The sequence below is a fragment of the Leopardus geoffroyi genome, chromosome B1 (assembly GCF_018350155.1).
Source record: "Leopardus geoffroyi isolate Oge1 chromosome B1, O.geoffroyi_Oge1_pat1.0, whole genome shotgun sequence".
Lineage (NCBI taxonomy): Eukaryota > Metazoa > Chordata > Mammalia > Carnivora > Felidae > Leopardus > Leopardus geoffroyi.
This window is the reverse complement of record NC_059327.1, coordinates 176,232,082-176,253,219: the sequence shown is the minus strand read 5'-3', so window position 1 is coordinate 176,253,219 and position 21,138 is coordinate 176,232,082.

The following is a 21,138-nucleotide window of genomic DNA, read 5'->3' as shown; positions in this document are numbered from 1 at the left end:
TTAACAATATAGTTTTCTTCCTACTTGAACCAAAAATATTTGGTGAAAAATATAAAATTCAGATTCTAGACTACAGAACATACATGTAGGATAATATTTTGGACCATTGTGCTAGAATTATGCCCTCACTGTGAAAAAGCAACTTATATTCAATACATTAGAATCCCTAACAAAAATGTCTTCTTGTCAATAGAAAATATGCATCAAAATTACATAGATAAACAAACAAAATAAAATGCTTTAGGTAACAATGACATTGAATTTATTATTCTGTTTGTGTCTTTTAAGATGTCAGTGGATTGCTGATATTTTTAAAACTGCACACACTATGCTGATATTTATTATTATTATTATTATTATCTTTATTGTTGAACACAACAAACTCTTAAACATATGTATGCAGAAAAAATTCTGTGAAGTATTTTTTTCAACTATAAACTGTAAGTCACATATTATGGTTCCACTAAAAAACAGGTAACAATGCCAGTAAAAGTTTAATTTTAGTGTTGCAATTTTTGTCTTTGACCTGATTTTAGAAGATGAAACTTTACAACAAATTTCTATAATGACTTTTAAAAAATCTGTTGTAATGCAAATCCATGGATCAGTATTTCTATGAAGAATTACCTAGAATAGATACCAGCTTTAAATATTTTAAACATTGTCTGCCACAGGTTTATCTTATTGTATTTTTAATATGTAATAAGGAATCAATAAATATTTTCATACCCTCTATTTTAATATAATCTCTCAAATATAATGGATTTGAACTTTAAAGGAAAAGAGGGGCGCTTGGGTGGCTCAGTCAGTTGAGTGTCTGGCTTCAGCTCAGGTCATGATCTCACAGTTCGTGAGTTCGAGCCCCGCATCAGGCTCTGTGCTGACCGCTTGCTCAGAGCCTGGAGCCTGCTTCAGATTCTGTGTCTCCTTCCCTCTCTGCCCCTCCCCTGCTCAAGCTTTGTCTCACTCTGTTTTTCAAAAATAAATAAATAAATAAATAATGAAAAGAAAAAATTCTGAAGACAATGATGAACAATGAGGACTGTGATTTGTGTAGTAGAAGCATCCTATTGAGTCTTGTCTATGTGGTCTATGTGTTGGTTCCAACTCTGGCACTAATTTGCATTATGTGCTTGGGTATTTTATTTCTCTTATGCTCCTGGCACCTAAATATTTTCCCCTTTGAATCATCACTTAATGCATTGTATCAGAATTGATGGCTCCTTCCTTTATGATACCCTTAAAGAGCTTATATGCCTTCTGCTATAGTTAATACATTGCTATGCATGTATTTGCTCATTAATAAAAATAAACAGCTCAGTTCCTTGTGAGACACTGTAGGAACCAAGGGCAGGCTGCCCCAAGATGGGCCGTTTTGGCATGTGGATTAGTTTGAGCTAAAGGCAATTGAGATCCTGCAGCCTCAAGAGAAACTTCGCCCCTCCCCTAAATACATTGAAGAATCTAAATTGGAGTGTCTTTGCCGAGTAAATGTTATAACCAGAGATATATTTTATCTGAGTAATCCATGTATATGACAGGGCAAATATTTGTTTACCACACATTTACTCTTTTTCATCTTTCTTTGAAATGCTTTCCTTCCCTTTGAAGTCCCAGACATCAAACTCCTTCTCATTTGTTCAGAATGACATAAATACCTCATTTTGCCTGTCTTTAGAATTTCTGTGCCTGTGTGGACTCTCCATATGTACATCATTAAATTTTATTGTCTCCTGTTAATCTGTCTCATGTCAATTTGATTGTTAGTTCAGCCACAAAGACCTTTTAAGTGACAGGAATTCTTGCTCCTTGACAACATCAAAACAGATCAGCAATATCAAGGGAAATCTCTGGTTTCACATGGCATCTGATTGCCATCTCTATCATTCATTCTTCTCCAACTTCTCACCAAAGTTCCTATTGAGACAAAAAAAAAAAAGCTAAACTATACTTATAATAACTTGGAAGATGCTGCTAATAAGATGAACAAAGTTGATTTGAAAAAAAAAGAAAAGGACCATCTATAATTTGCTTCATGTAAAAGGCAGCCCAGTTTATCTAAAGGCAAGTAGGTAGAAAGACCTTAGTGCATTTAGTGCCTCCAAAGAGAACCATTTCCTATTATAGAGTACCATAAATAACTAGTTCTGAGAGTCTAGTAAACAACAGAACAGAGTCTAGAACTGTCTAGAACAGTCTAGGAAAGCTTGTGGGGTTCCCACAGCTGATGGATTTCACCATATTTGCAGACCAAGATAAATGATCCAGGAAAGGGCAGAAGGAGGAACAGATCTCATCATTCTGAGAGCCACTAATGACAGTTTTAGCAGGAACCAATATATTTCAAGTGTCCAAAACAAAAACAAAAACAAAAACAAATAGTGTGACTTTAGGAGTATATCCGGCTTTGGGACAAAAGAACTGTACTTGGTGAATATCCATCAGGCCAGTGGGGATAAGGTAAGGAGAATACCAGAGTCACCAGAGTGGCTTTTTAAAACACACACACTTGCACTCCACCCATAACTCTAATTGCAGGAGACAATAATTTTCAACTTTTATTGTGCATCAGAATCATTGAGAAGAAACTATGTTAAATGTAGAATTCCAGTGTTCATACCCAGAAATTTTCTTTCAGTGAGTCTGCAGTAGGTTTTAGAGTTTTAATGGTGTGGATTAAAATACTTAAGGGGTACCTACTTGGTGCCAGGTATAGGTCTGAGTGTTCTCTGCCTTCGTGGAGCCTACATTCTAGGGGGAGGTATTGTTTACTCTAAACAATAAATAAAGCAAATAACATATTGTTGAAACTTGATAAGGGCTATGGGAAAAAAAAATAACAGTGTAACAGGGTAAAGTGGGGCTGGAAAAGTCAGAGAGGTAAAAATTACAATAAAAATATGGTGGTTGTGGTAGATGTTATTGAAAAGGAGCATTTGAACAATTTGAACAACATACATAAGTTATGCAAATGTAAGTGGTCATGGAAATTGGGAGAGGGGATTTTTTTTTAACCAGGAAATTTTCATAAGCCTCTTCTCCCTCTCTGTAACATTTATCTGCCTACCTACTTCAGAACTCTGAGGATGTTAGAATTTAATGAAAAAATAGACCAATTAATAATTTTACTGCAAAGGCTAGAGTAAAAACTCCTAACAAAAATGTTTTATATAGAGTTTCCTGAAGAAGTCTTCCAGAATCTTTTCAGATCTACAGTAAAATAATCACGTATAAAAATATAACATTTATAAATTTAAAGCAATATATAAATAAGAGATTGAGAAAAAATTATTATGGAAAAAATAGCTCAACATATAAATAAGCACTTGGAAAAAATAAAACTTTATTAACATCTAAAATAAAGTATTTAAAAAGCAGAATTGAAAAGTAGTGAACAAAACAAACCTGAGATACTTTTGAAAACGCTGAAAAAAAGGAAAGTGGAATTAAGGATGCAAATATATATATAATAGGTATGTATATAATATACTGTATCTGACAGAATAGTGTGAGATTTTTAAAGCAAATTTTAAAATCATTTACTACATTTAAAAGAAAACGAATATAAGTACATTTTTCAAAACCACTCAAATAATATAGAAAATAATAAACATGAGTGAGGTGACAAATCTCAAATATTAATTGCTTTGCATTTATTTTTATTGGTTGCTTAATACAAAGAAACTAAATAAGCAACTGAGAAAAACACTAACAACGCAAATATAAGAAATAATAAGATACTTGGAAAACCCAGGAAAATCAAGTGAAAAACACTGTACCTAATATAATGTATATATTTGTTAATTTAAAAATAAATGGAAGTACGATTTTCTTACATTCCACCAATAAACAGTTAAAATCATAATGATAAATAATCTTAGTAACAACCATAACAAAATATAGTGGCTAAGTATAAACTGATCAAAAATTTTGTGGTGCATATTTGTGTGTATATATATTCACATATACTTATATACACATATAGATAAATACATGGATAGATTAGATAGAATCCTATTTGTATTAAGTTTATGCTTTTTCATAAACTATATATATATGTGTGTTTTGTTGTAGATACATCTGGGCATCAATTTGCTATATTTATTATATATGTGAATTAATAAACTGTCTATTTGTTTCCTCCAGAAAATTTAAAAGAAGCCATATAATCCCAGAAAACGAGTGAAATACACCCTGAACATGAAGGACTGATCAACAGAAACAAATGACAAAAAGTACTCAAAACAGTGTTATGATACACTGTACTACCAGAGTTCTGAAAAAAGCTAACTTAAAAAAGCAAACTCCAACTTGCGTATTCTGATATGCAGCCTTCTGAAAGAGAAGATCTTATTACTTCCTTCCATATTCTGTATGGAAGATTGGTAGGGTCCTGACAGAAAATAAGTGGCAAATACAAAGGGGTAACTGGGAAGAGTTTAATAAAGGCATTAGTTAAAAAGGTGTAAGAAAGTTTAAGGAAGGGGTGCCTCGGTGGCTAAGTTGGTTAAGCACTGGACTCTTGATTTTGGCTCAGGTCATGATCTCATGGTGAGTCAGGCCTGGGGTCAAGCTCTGTGCTGACAGAGTGAAGCCCACTTCAGATTCTCTCTCCCTCTCTCTCTATTCCTCCCCTCGCCCCCCTCAAAAATAAATAAACATTGAAAAGAGATAAAGTTTAAGGAAAAACAACAAAGAAGAATGATAATCCAAGAACCAGTGGGAAAACTTTGTGGATAGGGTTGTCATCAAAGAATTTCATTTGTACTGTCCCTATCAGTCATCTATAAAAGCAACATAAGAATATTCATGACTAAAGGCTTAAAAAACATATCATACCTTAATAAAAATCTCCTCATATAAATTTCTCAAAACTAAGAGATTCATTAAAAATAAACCGTCAAGATAGGTAATTTATGACATGGACAACACAGGTAATTTCACTCAAAACCTAGGAAATTCAAATTGAAATAGATCAAATTCAAAATTCAATATTAATTCAGCAAGAATATTTTTTAGAAGTTCTCAAATACTGGCAGTGATATACTCTGAGAAACTCATACTGGAATTACATAAAACTATTAACATATGTTCTGTATAAAGTTTTAAAAGTGTTCCTTAATTTGTATTATAATATGCTTACATATTGCTTTTTAGTTTATTGTACAGTAGTGTTTTCCCCATCGGTATAATTATTTGTCTAACTTTTCTTTAATATTTTAATTATTCCCATGAGCACATAATTTTATTTATATTCTTGGGATTCTGGGTATTCTATTTTGTTTCGTAGGTCTTATTGTCCCTGAGATTCATGTGTGTGGAAAAATAATGACTTCATAGATAGCAAAATTTTGGCAAGGACTAACACCAACAGATTATGTATTTAAATATTTTTCTCTGTGGAATTTGCATATTCAATATTTCCTCAATGGGGAAATATTCTTTTTAAAAAATGTCTGCAAGCTCTATTGGTTATACTACTTTATTAATTATGTCTATTGGTGTGTGCAAGATAGAGTGTCTATAAGAGAAAATCTATTTAATAGCTGTACAAATATATCATTCCACTTTTAAAATTCCTTCCATTCATGCTAGTGTGTGGGAGCAAGATTAAAGCTGAAACTTGTAAACTCCTATACTTCTGTATATTTTTTTAACAACTTTTCCAAGATCAGTTCAGTGAAATTCCAAAAATAAATGAAAGATTATTGTCAAGTGTTCGTAACAAGGCTCTTTAACCTCTGTTAGGTAACAAACATTATTGCCCAAACTTTCCAGATAATAAATGGCTTAATTTTATTTGTTACATTAGAGAAAGAGAGAGAGAACACGAGTGGGACAGAGGGAGAAAGGGAATCTTGAGCAGGCTCCGCGCTCAGCATGGAACCCAATGCATGATTCTATTCCACGGCCCCGGTATCATGACCTGAGCTCAACTGACTGAGCCACCCAGGTGCCCAAGTGGCTTTTCATCTTATGGATTTCAGTGGCATGCTCTCTCTCCCTTTTTGTTTTAGTGTAACAAGACCATCCCCAGATGCCATATTTGTGCGCCGAGTGCATCTGTTTACTCTTATTTCTAAGTTCCTTTTGCTTGGAAAATTTTCATTTGTTCAACTTGTACTACTTTGATGAGCTAAAAGCTGTGATTGCACCCTTAGTATACAACTGGAAAACCTTCTTATCTCTGATAGTGATAGTATTAACTGCTTGATTTGATACATGATAGCATTAGAAATCCTAAGGTGTATATCTTTTAAACATCTATCAATAATGTCAAAAACAATAAAAAATTACAAATAGAGACCTGCAAAATAATGGGTCCTCCCTTACATGCTAATAAGTGTATTTATTTCATTCTCAGTTTTCATTTTGATCCCAAACTATGACTCCTATTTCTTTAGACACTAGTAAAAACATCTCAACTTTTGAAAACTTTTGTACATTGGTGAAATGAGGTGGTGGTCTGTGGCCAGTTTTACCAGACAGTGCTCTGTTTTCCACATTTGCCATCATGATTGGCGTTAATAGGTTCCATGGCTGGCAGCACTGTCAGAAAAGGAAAAATTATGTGAGATTGATGCCCGAACTTCCATCCCTCCCAGAACTGACCGCTTTTATCCAGGACTTGGGAATGTGAGTAGGGCACTGGAAAGAGTCACTGCTGTAGGTTACACTCTGTGGGTCCTATAACTAGACAGTCAGTTTTCTTTTAGCCTCCTCACTTGAGAGCTCCAAGCTTATTGTTGAAAGTTACGCAGTATTTTTGAAAGTTACGCAGGCTGCTTTCAGATATTTGCAAACATGTTCCTCTCTAGTGCAATGAGAAATGGCACAAATTGGTGGTAATAAATATTGATGGATGTGTTATTTCATTATATAAAAGTTCAGGAATATTACAGTATATATCATTGAAGAAACACATGCATTTAGCCCATACAGAAGTCACAATTAGAGATAATAATTGTGCCCCACGTGTAAGCAATACAAGGATCATTTATCTTATTATAAACTGGTTCTTTTCAAGTAAACAGAATACCGACTCTTGCAGTCATAAATGCAGGTGGGTTGCTGTCTTGATCAGTGCCTTGATCTGTGTCCTTCCAGCAAATCATGTCTCTGGATCCAGAGATTTTCTTCATCTAAATTAATTTATGAAAGGTTAGAATAATGAAAAATTAGAACTGGAAGAAAGGCTGTTAATGATCTACATGATACTGTAATCCATCTTACACGTATTGACCATGACACTTGACCAGAAAATGGAAGAACCCATAATGTACAGTAGGAGAGGAAGTATAGAAATGCAGTGATATCAGTGGACTGGGATCCCAAGGAGATCAAAGTACGACAGAAAGATCTGGAATGATAGGAGGTGCTGATCAGACAGTGAACTACAAAAGATGAAATTTTAGCAAGGACACAGAACAATGATGTGTTCAGGAAACTGAGAAGAGCTAAAATCTTCAGAAATATCAACAATGTCACAATGTCCAAATCCGTAATGGATGTACAGATTCACCTGAGATATTGTCAAGTCAAGAGGAATAAGAATCAATAAATCATTATTGAAGGTAGAAGTGAGAAAACAATAATGCTATAAGGTGATAATTCCCCATTCAATGCATTTAATTGTTTCATATAAGATTTTTTATCTGTTATAGTTTAGATGTGAAAAAATCGGTTTCTTATTCCCAAGAGAGTGGATAACTTCTTATTTGTCAATATCAAATCCTAAATTTCTGCTTCAGAGTTCTTGCTCATGCCATTCTCTTTTTCTTGCATAATTTTCTATCTCCTCTGTAGTTTCATATCTTTAAACTTCATGATAAAACAGCCCAACATTCTAGGAGATTTTTCCTAATAAACTTTACTGTACTCTGAATTTTTACTTTCTCCTCAGCATTTTGCCATTTGCACATGATTTTTTATTGCTTAAAATGTGCACATGTTAAGTTCTCTCAATGTCGATTCAATGCACATCTGAGCCGTCAAACTGTTTATCAGCAAGAATGGTGTCCTTCCCCACAATGATCATTTATTGTATAAGGTGAATATTTAACAAAAAATCGTTCCCCAGGTCTCCATGACTTCCAGGAAAATTGGGTCTTTTTGAACAAAATCATATAAAAATAATATAATCACATGATTAGACTGAAATTCATTAGACTCAAATTTCTCAATCAGGAACCATTTTATTGTTCGACAGAATAACAAGCTAGAAATATGGGATTTCTTTCATTTTCTATCTTCCCTCCCACTTAGGAAGGTAATAACAATGTGTATCATATTTATTTTGTATCCATAATAACTAAGGCAGTGCCTGGCTAATAGAAGTTAGTTACTCAATAGGTGCTGAATAAAATAAGAAATTAGTCTATTTTTTAAAAAGACTTATGTGTGAGTTTCTGGACAACAACAGTATTAAAGTTGTAAATTACTAATGTTCACATTTTCCCATTTTCCTATTTATTGATATGAGTAAGTAAAATATAAAATATAGATAGGTAATGGCCATATTAATGGCCATATTAATGGCCATAGCATATTAAGACTAGGAGGACACATCCACCATTTTATTAAAAATTGTTTGTAATAGCTTATTTCATTTATACTATATCATTGCAAAACAACACAAAACAAAAGAAAGCTGTACACCACTTATTAAGAGAGGGTATATTGTGTCATTTTTAAGAACATGAACTAGGGAGGGTAGGAGATGACTTAGGTTGAAAGAATGATGAGTTAACACCTATAAAATGATTAGACAAGTACTTAGCACACATAGTGACCCTTTCATAAGTATTAGCAATTTGGTGATCCTTATTCATATTATAAAATACCTACTGAATATAAAAACAATAAACTGAAAATGAGTAAATACAGCTACAAGTCAAATAAGTGAGGCTCTATGCCTGTTTGCTAATCTGTAAATTGGATATAAATAATAGCACCTACGTGATAGGGTTTCAGTAATAATTAAAGTTATAAAATGTGCAGTAAACTTTTATTTCATCATCATCATCATCATCATTATCATCATCACTATTTACAGCTTGGGACATAAAGGGAAACAGACTTTAAGTTAAGAGAATCCAGCACCACCTAGGTACAAATCATTGCAATGATCCTGGATAATAAAAGTATATAACACTATATTTATAAATAAAATTCTATGTGTCAAGTTTTATTTTTCAGGTTATTTTCCTCACATCTTTCTCAAAGAGCTTGTGGAAAACTGGGAGTCAGGTAGGTGAATAAATGTCAAGATCGTGTGATGAGTAAAATAATAAAAGTATGTTTGTGGGGAAAGGCAACACAGAGAAAAGAGTTATTGGCTATTTTGTAGTGCAGGAAGGGTTTTGGAATATAGTGGCGGGTGGGCTAAGTTTTGAGAAATCAACCTTATCTGTATTCTGACATGCAACCAATGTTTGAGTATACCTTGAAATATTATAGACCGACAAAACATTTGGTCTCATGGGCTGTATCAAGTTAATGCTCCTTAGTCAATTTTATAAGTTCAGGTAATAAAGATACATTATATTTGCGTACTATTTTACAAATTCGAAATGGTTTAACTAGCACTGCATATATTAAATATCCATAGGTGGAGAGCAATTTCCTTTTTTGCCAAAGAGAGAATAAAAACACAGGAGCAAAATAATATTTATGGGGAGAAAGTTAAAGGGAAAATCAAATGAACCCAACAGTTTTTGATTTAATAACTACATGTCTGTTCGAGATTTACTCCCACCTTGATGTGCATTAAGAAGCCTTAGGAGTGGATATACCACTTTGTGTGATACAGTAAATGATAGGAAGCTCTCATGATGCCAGAGGTCCAGGAAGGACTGCCATGGATCTTGGTGTTTCCATGTATTTTCCTCTCAGGGAAAATGTTTATAAATGAGAAGAATGACTTGTTTAAGAGCTATTTTTATTGAGGTGTATTTGACATTATAGTTATTTCAGCTTGCAATACGATTCACTATTTGTAAACATTGCAAAATAATCACCATAGTAAGTCTAATTAGTATCTATCACTGTACATAATTACATCTTTTTCTTGTGATAAGGACTTTTAAGATCGACTCTCTTGGCAAATTTCAAATATACAATACAGTATTATTAACTACAGTCATCATGTTTATATTACATCCCATGACTTATCTATTTTATAACTGAAAGTTTGTACCTTTTGACCCTTGTTAACAAGGAGACTGCGGGTCCAAAATGGAGTCACTTACGCTAAACTCCACCAAGACCCAATACTTAACCTAACTGCAGCTTCAGTTTCTCCCAGAAATGTTGCCTTTTAACCAGCTAGACATACAATTTCCTGGTCAGCACAAGGAGGTAATCGGCTGATATACCCCTTCTATTTCCCTTAGAAAGGTGACCTTGCCTAAACAGTGCATTCTTTGTTAATAATTTCCTTTTCTTTCCTCCCTCTTTGACTTTGAATACCTTTCCCTTTCTATAGCCCTTTGGAGCTCCTTTCTATGTGCTAGATGGGATGCTGGCCAAGTCATAAAATAAAGCCAGTTTGATCTTTAGCTTTACTCATATAAATTTTGTTTTTTAACACCTACATTAAAAAAAATTGTCCTTCCCTATATGACTTAGATTGGGCTAATGGATGTTCCTGTGTTTTCCTAGAACAAAGCCAGACACAGACTCTCTAAATTCCCATTTTTTGCTTCCTGGTTGATTCGCTGAATTGCTTATCCTTGCTGATCAATTGAAACAAAAGTGCTTGCGAACTAAACTTTGGTTAAGATTCTCTCCTTCCCCAGACCCCGAACTGTGACCCAGCCTCAGCCTGCGGAAGCACACAACTCCTCTGTAATGATTCCTCTGCCAAATAGACTGACCTCAGGGTAAAACATTCACCTACTGTTCAATTATGCCACCCTTGCTCATCCTACTTCCCCATGACCATATATCTAGCCTTGATTACTCTCTCTCTCTCTCTCTCTCTCTCTCTCTATATATATATATATATATATGTATCCCTGTTGACCTAACCTTTAAGATGCTTGCAGGTTCCTCCTAATGTGACAGCCCCTTCTCAGCTTCTATCAATTGTCATAGTCCTTTCTTCCCTCCTGCAATAATGTTTTCAAAAAATGTCTCTCCTTACCTAAGTCCAGAGTTGTTTTTCATTTGAGGAGAGAAAAAAAGAAAACGAAACTAGAGAAGCCACATGGGGACCCAAAGCAATTACTGACAATATTAAGGTACGTTTCATGATTGCTTTGCTTCTAGAAACATAAACGGAGAACCGGAAAACCCGAAGTTATTTCCTAGCTCTGCCTCTTAACACTTGATGTAACCTTGGGCAAGTCATAAAATTTCTGAGACCTGAATTTTTTCCCTGGTAAAGCAGGAATCACAATGCCTACCTCCAGGGATACTGCAAGGATTGTACGAGATAATGTATATAAGAGAGATTAGCAACTTGCAAAGTCCCTTCATATTGTGTTTATTACCTATATATGGCTCTCCTCCACTTACTGTAGATCACCCAAAACTGCTCCAGTCTTGTAAGGATGGTTTACAATGTTTGCAAAATTATCAACTGTGATCATTCCTGCAGAGCAGAATAAAAGGTACATAGAGAAAAATAAAATTTAACCAGAAATAACTCCACTTAAGCCCCGTTCATTTCTTACCTTGACCATAAGTGTTTTCCTAAAAGAACTTCAAGTAACACAGTGAGAATTCACACTAGACTAGAGAACACAGTATAAAGAAAATGAAATATTCCAAGGGTTAAAAGAAATTCATTTTAAAAACGCAAAAATTTATGATTATAAAATATCACATAGAATTATTTTGTAAATAATTTGAGAAAAATTTTTAAAAAGAGAGAAGCTTACTGTCATATAATCAACATGAAGCTAGACTGTTTTGCTTGAAGTTTAGGAAAGTGATACTTTCTTGAGGCTATAGAATCAGTCTTGCCATAAGATGTTTTTTTAATTATGAATCTTTAAAACTGAAAACATTTTAATTTATTTTCTCTGGTGCAGAGAGGTAGCAGTTTGAATCTTTATTTCTTTTTGACCCAAAAAGAGATAACTTTTTAAACTTTACTCCTCAAAGTTACAGTTTTTCTTTAAATATTTTTCTTTCTCATATTGAGTTACTTCTCCCTACGTGAATATTTTTCTTGCTTATTTCTTTAAATCAGAAGCTTTTTCCTTCATATTATTTTCCTATTTCATATATAGTAAAAAATACAAAACTAATTATTTTGGAACCAACCCCACTTATCCTGATTCATTTTGGCCAAGTACTTTTAATTTTTTTAAGTTTATTTATTTATTTTGAGAGAAAGAGAGAAAGACACAGAGAGAGAGAGAGAGAGAGAGAGAGAGAGAGTAAGCAGGGGAGGGGCAGAGAGAGGGGGGAGAGAGAGTATCCCAATCAGGCTCTGCACTGTCAGCACCAAGCCCAATGCAGGGCTCAAAACTCACAAACCGTGAAATCATGATGTGAGTTGAAGCCAAGAGCTGGTCGCTTAACCCACCGAGCCACCCGGTCACCCCTAGTCAAGTACTTTAAAAGTTTTACACACTTTTTTCTGTAAGACAATATATACTATTTGCATTTTGAATATTTATGTTTTAGTAGCCTATTCAGGAACTAAACACATTAGTTACTATATTTAATATATACTGAGTGGTGTCAAGGACTTATGTTTTTAGCAATTTTTAAAAGTTTATTTATTTATTTTGAGAGAGAGATCCCACACTGGGAGGGGGTGGAGGGGCAGAAAGGGAAAGAGAGAGAGAGAGAGAGAGAGAGAGAGAGAGAGAGAGAGAATCCCAAGCAGGCTGGCACGTCAGTGCGGAGCCTGAGTCTCGAACTCACAAACTGTGAGATCATGACAAGCCAAAATCAAGAGTTGGATGCTTAACCGAAAGAGCCACCCAGCCACCCTTGTCAAGGACTTTTTATAAATTTAATTTTATACCATAGATATGTTTTCAGTCTTGAGTGGGAAGAAATCTCATTTAAGTTATAAACCCTCATTAAACTTTAGAATGTGCTCATTGTTCATAACTCAGCCATTGATAGACTTACCTTTCATTTCAGTTCTGGCCATTAGAAATATTGGCCCAAAGGTATAGTTTTGTTTTGTTTTGTATATTCTTTCTGCAAATTGTCACTTTGCAGAATAAACATTAACAGGAAGATATTTTTAAACAACAAAAGCAGCAATATTACTGTTTTCAAATATTTTTCAACACTGAGAGACCACTGAACATCATCGAGCAAGGTGGAGTTGAAACTTTAAAACACCAGCAACCCTGGACTTAAATCTTGGTTCTATAATTTTGTAACAGACATCCCCGTTTTTCTGATTCTTCCTTTATAAAATGAAGTGTGTAAAGCGGATATTCCATATAACCTCTCATAAAGCTCCTTTCCTAACACCCAGTTAAATTCATTTAGAGTGTTATAAAGTACAAGCTTTCTCTACTGAATCCTTTTTTTCACTAAATAAACTTAGTTTCTCAAATGTGAGACACCCAGCATGTATTATTTCTCACGTAAATAAGAGTAAAAAAAAAAAAAACCAAAAAACCTATGACCTGCCCAGCACAATTTGCAGCGTATTGCATTGAATTTTGTAAACAAACACAACCTTCACTTCTATTTCCTTCCTTCCCTCTTACTCCCTCATTCTACCATCACACTTGTTACCCAAATATTGTAATATGTTTTCTTGAGTTTTTTCAGCATTAGTGAAGGTGATAGGCAGTGTTGTGACCCATAATTGTCCCCTGAAGACAACAAAATGTGCTTCATTACCTGTGTGGTTGTGCTGACCACCAGATCCAACTTATTGCAAACACATTTTGTTTGGTTTCGTTTTACAATCATAAACGTATACTTGACCCTTGAACAATGCAGTTTGAACCACACAGGTCCACTTATATGCACTTTTTTTTTCTGATAAATACAGTACTGTGAATGTATTTTCTCTCCTTATGATTTTCTTGGTAACATTTCTCTTCTCTAGCTTACTCTAAGAATGCAGTATATAATGCATATATAAAAATACATGTTAATATACTGTTTCCATTATCATAACATAAGGTAAGGCTTTGAGTCAACTGTAGGCTATTCGTAGTTACATTTGGGGGGCTTCAAAAGCTATTCATAGATTTTTTTTTTACTATGCTGGGGTTGGGGCACCTAATCCCTATATTGTTGAAGGCACAACAGTACTTATTCCAAAAAAAGATACTCCATTCCAAGGCATGTCTTGGGTGCCCAACTTTTCAAACTCAGCCTTTCATATTACAGAGACTGAACTGTGGGAGAGCCCAAATCCTAAAGTTTCCTTTCCTTTGACACCAACAGTGATTTACTCTTCAGTAAACCAGTTTACTTTTTAAGTCTCTCCTTGCTTTGCATGAGTTAGGGGATTATTCTCAGGATCAAAGGAACGACTACCTACGAAAATGCATTGTGAACTATAAAATATAAGATATTTTATTCAAACCGAAATGTCACTTTTTGGGGTGCCCTTTCTTAAACAGGTATTGTGAAAACGAGTAAGGGAAATCTCATTAAAACGGAGTGGGGAAGCCCAGGAGATCTCACACAGGACCCACTCTGCAGCCACATAACCAGCAGGAAGAAGGAAGAGAGTTATTTTGACAAGGAAGGAATCAATTCATATGAATTTTATCTCCTGGTTTTAGGGTAAAAAGGAAGATCCCTCTGTTCCCCAGCAGCATAGCACTAACCACTGCTTGGAGCCCATGAAACACTATCGCGACCTCAAACGTGTTCTTCTCCAATGAACTTTCATTCAACACCCTTCCCTGTGTTCTCCTAAAACCTAATAAAAGCTAACCTTCTCTTTGTCTCTTTGGAATTGCCAATGGTTTGCTAAAGTTCAGCTTGTCCATATTGCAATTCTTCTGCTATTCCAAAAAAAAACCTTTTTGCTGGTAAAATAACTGGCCATTTTATTGTTAAGATTGGCATTATCATCTTCACTATACAAGCTATGGATACTTATAATTTGTATTTTAAAAGATGAGAATGGAACCATGTAAGTTTTCCATTTCAAAAGCTTACTGTTCAGAAATCATGTTTACATGTTCCTGCCTCTTCTGTTTTGATATTTTTTCTCATACAAAACTGCAGATAGCAGAAATGTTAGAAAGTTTGATTACAAATATTTTGTGAACATCCACAGTAGAGTGACTTAGGTACTGGCGGGAAACTTTCAATATTTGAAAATATTTAATACTTGGCATTAAAAACCATCCCTCAAGGTCCCTGGAAGCTTTCTCTTCTCAGGTAGACCAAATAAGCCCAAACCTTTTTGCCCATCTTAGAGTCACATGAGCTTGCCTTCCTAAACACTGCCGATTAATACAAATACCGGTATTAACTCTAAATTCAAATAATCAGTTATAATATTTGGTTAAAAAAAACTCTCAGAGTACGGGACACCTGGATGTCTCAGTTGGATAAGTGTCTGACTCTTGATTTTGGCTCAGGTCATGATCCCAGAGTCTTGGGTTAGGGCTGTGTTGGGCTCTGCACTGAGCATGAGCCTGCTTAAGATTTTCTCTCACTCCCTCTGTCCCTCCCCAGCTCTCTCACGCTTTCTTTCTCTCAAAATAAAATAAAATAAAATAAAATAAAATAAAATAAAACTCTCAGAGTGAAAATTACCTTTGCTTGATGCTTATTTAGCTAATAAGTTATAGGTTTTCATTTGGGTGAAAGAACCAAAAATAAATAGGGTTTTTAAAGATGTGAAATCATTCAGTATTGCTAAATGCTAATGTGCTAGAACCAACAAGAGTTTCATAGAGTTCAAATCCTCTCACTCCAGACTATACATTTTCATTAACTGGAATGGTCAATTGAATTGCCCATACAATTTAAATTTGTTCCTCTTTGGCTTTTTGCTTTTTAACCAGTTCCACCTCAGCAAAACTCCACACTTGTCCCATCTCTGACATTTAGAACTGGTTTTTCCTCTTAAATGAGCCATGTTCTCAATTAAAAAATACGTCTGTCCCCTACTCTTTTCTTCTATTCCTCTTTTCTTTACTACCCGGATCATGATAACTCTGGCAGTGATCTCAGAGCAATAGAGATACAATGTACATCTTGGAAGCTGAAAGATGGTGTCCTCCCCACTCAAAAGAACTTTTCTACAGGGTAGTTTCTTGTCTTACCCTTTATAAATTTCTGTTAAACTTTATCACCTGGAGTAAAAAATATCCCCTTGTGACAAAATGTTCACCTTTACCAAGTGGGAGTTTTGTCTATTTCATCTCTAGTACATACAGCGTGTTTATTTTTTTTCAGTAGTTTCATATTATTTTTATATGTAATTTATTGTCAAATTGGTTTCCATACAACACCCAGTGCTCATCCCAACAGATGCCCCCCTCAATGTCCATCACCCATTTTCCCCTCTTCCCCACCCCCCCATCAACCCTCAGTTTGTTCTCAGTATTTAATAGTCTCTTATGGTTTGCCTCCTTCCCTGTCTGTAATTTTTTTCCCCTTCCCCTCCCCGCTAGTCTTCTGTTAAGTTTCTCAGGATCCACATATGAGTGAAAATATACGGTATCTGTCTTTCTCTGCCTGACTTATTTCACTTAGCATAACACTCTCCAGTTCCATCCACATTGCTACAGATGGCCAGATTTCATTCTTTCTCATTGCCAAATAGTATTCCATTCACATACAGTGCGTTTAAAGGCATTATCCTATTCCATGATGTTTATGGTTGTGCTAACTACACTGCATCCAACATGGACTAGAGAATTTCCTCCAGATATGGAAAAGGATGTATTATTTGTTGGTTGCTGGCTAACTCTGGCATTTCTTGGCATTTAGAAATATTACCCTGATCTTTGATTCATCTTCCTGTGATGTTCTCTTTGTGTGTATGTGTCTCCAAATTTCCCCTTTTTGAAAGGACACCAGTCACATTGGACTAGAGGTGTGCCTTACTTTGGTGTGGCCTCAACTTAACTATATCTGCAACAATTCTATTTCTAAATTAGGTCACATTCTGAGATACTGGGGTCAGGATTTCAACATATGTATGGGTGGGTAGGGAGGACAATTCAACTCCTAACCTTGGTATCTAAAATATTTTGTTTTAAATGAACTACTGGGACCTTATGAAGATAAAAACTTCTGCACAGCAAAGGAAACAACCAACAAAACTAAAAGGCAACCAACGGAATGGGAAAAGATATTTGCAAATGACATTTCGGACAAAGGGCTAGTATCCAAAATCTGTAAAGAGCTCACCAAACTCCACACCCGAAAAACAAATAACCCAGTGAAGAAATGGGCAGAAAACATGTCTCTAAAGAAGACATCTGGATGGCCAACAGGCACATGAAAAGATGCTCAACGTCGCTCCTCATCAGGGAAATACAAATCAAAACCACACTCAGATATGACCTCACGCCAGTCAGAGTGGCCAAAATGAACAAATCAGGAGACTATAGATGCTGGAGAGGATGTAGAGAAACAGGAACCCTCTTGCACTGTTGGTGGGAATGCAAATTGGTGCAGCCACTCTGGAAAACAGTGTGGAGGTTCCTCAGAAAATTAAAAATAGACCTACCCTATGACCCAGCAATAGCACTGCTAGGAATTTACCCAAGGGCTACAGGAGTACTGATGCATAGGGCCACTTGTACCCCAATGTTTATAGCAGCACTCTCAACAATAGCCAAATTATGGAAAGAGCCTAAATGTCCACCAACTGATGAATGGATAAAGAATTGTGGTTTATCTACACAATGGACTACTACATGGCAATGAGAAAAAATGAAATATGGCCCTTTGTAGCAACGTGGATGGAACTGGAGAGTGTTATGCTAAGTGAAATAAGCCATACAGAGAAAGACAGATACCATATGGTTTCACTCTTATGTATATCCTGAGAAACTTAACAGAAACCCATGGGGGAGGGGAAGGAAAAAAATAAAGAGGTTAGAGTGGAAGAGAGCCAAAGCATAAGAGACTCTTAAAAACTGAGAACAAACTGAGGGTTGATGGGGGGTGGGAGGGAGGGGAGGGTGGGTGATGGGTATTGAGGGGGGCTCCTTTTGGGATGAGCACTGGGTGTTGTATGGAAACCAATTTGACAATAAACTTCATATATTGAAAAAAAATAAAATATTTTGCTTTACTTTCCTATAGGCAAGTACATTTGTTAGATTCTCATTTGCAAGACTGAAAAATAACTGGCTAATACTGGGAGAGAGAGAGAATTCATTGAAAAGATAATGGGTACTTCAAGGATTGTCAGGAAGTTTCAGGAAAGCATGCACAGAGAAAGGAGAAGACATAAGGAACTCTAGAAAACCAGAATCAGAGACAATATCAGGCATCTTAATAGTTAAGTAAGAAGTACAGCTGCGACTGACACTGAATGCTGCCATCCTGTGCCTGCGAGCACGGTGTAGGCACTCAACTTTGGAAGCTTACACTGCCTACCTTTTGGGCTGACTGCTCTTGATGATGCATCTTTAAATGCCTAGCTACAGATTCTAATTTCTGTTTCACCAAATTGATCGCGAAGTCTAGACACTGTGTCTATACCCCCTGAAGGGCTAGGTAAACCATTTCATCTTCTATAGCGGGAGGGAAGTTATTTTCCCAATAAGCCCCACATACTGGAAAATTCTGGAAATATATTAATGGGGTTTATATGTTGGACAGTCTAGGACTGACAAACGCCCTCAATAACTTGCTGTTATTTGTTTCCTCATGGTTTTGAGAATGTACTTAATATAAATAATAGCATATTAAAAATTATCTGCAGAGAGAGGATGTAGAGAGAGGGTATGGTGTCACTGTGGCAAACAATAGGAAATAAATACCGTAAACATTCAAAGGTAAGAAACTTTCCATGAGCCCGAAACAGACACAGAATTGAGGACTGGAACTTAAATTAGCTGAGAAAGGGGCAGAACTTCTACTAAAAGATGAGACACTGAGGGAAGAGGAAATAGGACATCTTTGGAATAAATATAATTTATAAATTTAGCTGGAGTGAAACATATTTATAAGTGAATGATGAATTGATATAACGATCTCTGGACAGGTCATTTATGGCCTTGCATGTCACAATAAAGGGTCTTGAATGTGATTCTAAAAATAATGACGTGTGTTTAGGAGAAGGGACAGGTGTATTTAGGAAGAGTATTCTAACATATGATGTTTTGCAGAGTGGAGTTTTGCAGGGACAAAACCTGATAGAAGAAAATGCAGTAGTTGTGAAAAATGACTACAATCAATGTAGCATTTCGGAAATATAGCAAAATAGTCAAACTTGTGAAATTTTACAGAGGGAAAGTAATAGAACTTGGAAGAGAAATAAAGTACTGGAAGACAAATACATCTCTGAGGTTTTAAGCCTACATGACTACAAGAAATGCAGTTTCTTTGGCATATACAAGAGATAAGCAGGAAAACAATCCTGCTGTTAAATATTTTATACCCTTTAAATGTTCTGTTTAAAATGGTAGCAGAATATTCAATAAGAAACACGTCTGTACTGAGAAGAAACATGTCCACTCAGAAGAAAGGACAAAGCTGAAGACATGAATTTGGGAGACATTTCTAGAGACAAACAAGCCAAACTACTTGCCTCTGAAGATGAAAGATGCAGAGAAATAAACAGGCTTAAAACCATTAAAAGCCATGCATCTAAAGTCAAGATGTGTTAGTTTGATGCTACTCATGAAAATTCTCATAACCTGAATTTTAAAAAATGGATCATTGCCCAGAATAATAATGGAGTATTATTTATCATTTATTTTAATTCTATGAAAGTTATTTTTATGCATTTTATATAAGGCACATCTATTAAATAATACATCTAATTCCCAAATAATTCAGTATAATATTATCTAACTACATTATCTATGTGTATGTTCATATAACTTTAATTATGAACTATAACTAAAATCAAGGAGTTATGATGGTGCAGATATTCAATATCAACAGCTGTGATATAAATTATGTTAAGTTTTTTCACTACCCATCTTCAGCGCAATTCATAATTTGGTGGTGTGTGAAATATGCAGTAATTCTCTGGGTTTTTTTTTTTGCCATTGTAAGTATCAGTGTGTTTAATTATGCAGCATAAACACCAAACTCACATTAAAAAAGGATAAATACATGAAATAGAAAAACATGAATTCAGAATATATTTGCATCTCAATTTCAATTTTTCTTTGATGAAGACTGTGAAAGTTACACTTGTTTATTCGTGCTTATTTTTCTGAATCAAAATAGAAAGCCAGGCCAAACTAGTCTGGCCAAATACAAGTCTCAAACAGTCTGTTACTATTTCTTTGTAGTAATAGTGGTGAACTGAAGACAAATCTTGACGGCTATAAATGATAAATCAACCTTATACACCAGAAATTGAATTGCTTATTTTCTGTTTTGCTTTTCAAAAGGAACTTTACACAACTAACCCCACTTCTCTGACTCCTACTTGCCCCCTTGGTAAAATGTAAATAATGATACTTGATTTACCTGGCTCATGGAATTATTGTAAGTATGAAACAAGATAATAGAAAAATGGCCTCTAAATTACAAAGTAGATGCGAGAGTTCGCCCAAACAGAAACGTCTTAAAATACAATGTTTTAAAAACAGAAACAAAAACTGTCCATTGACTTCATCAGAGGTCACAGAGATAAACTTCTATTAAAAATTACCGATATTCGGTTTCCTCACTTCTCACCTCCTTGTTGTAGTTCCGTCTACCCAATCCTGGCTAGTGTCCCCAACTTAACACTGAAACTGGTCTAGACTCTAGGCAACATACCCAATGCCATTCTTGTTGCTAGATATCAACATACCGTTATTTCTTTAGAATTATAAGCAGAACTGAAGAAGAGTGGTCACATCATGGGAGAACTTGGGGAGATTTTAGCCCTGTCATTTTCTCTATCACTTCTCCTCAAGCCATAGTGAATGAATATGTGTGATTAAGTAAAACTATTTGCCTATCTGCCTCCAGTCGCATGATTCCAACTCTGTTCTTAGATCTCTCCTATGTAACAAGTGTAGAGGCGATACCAATAAACATCTTCTTCAT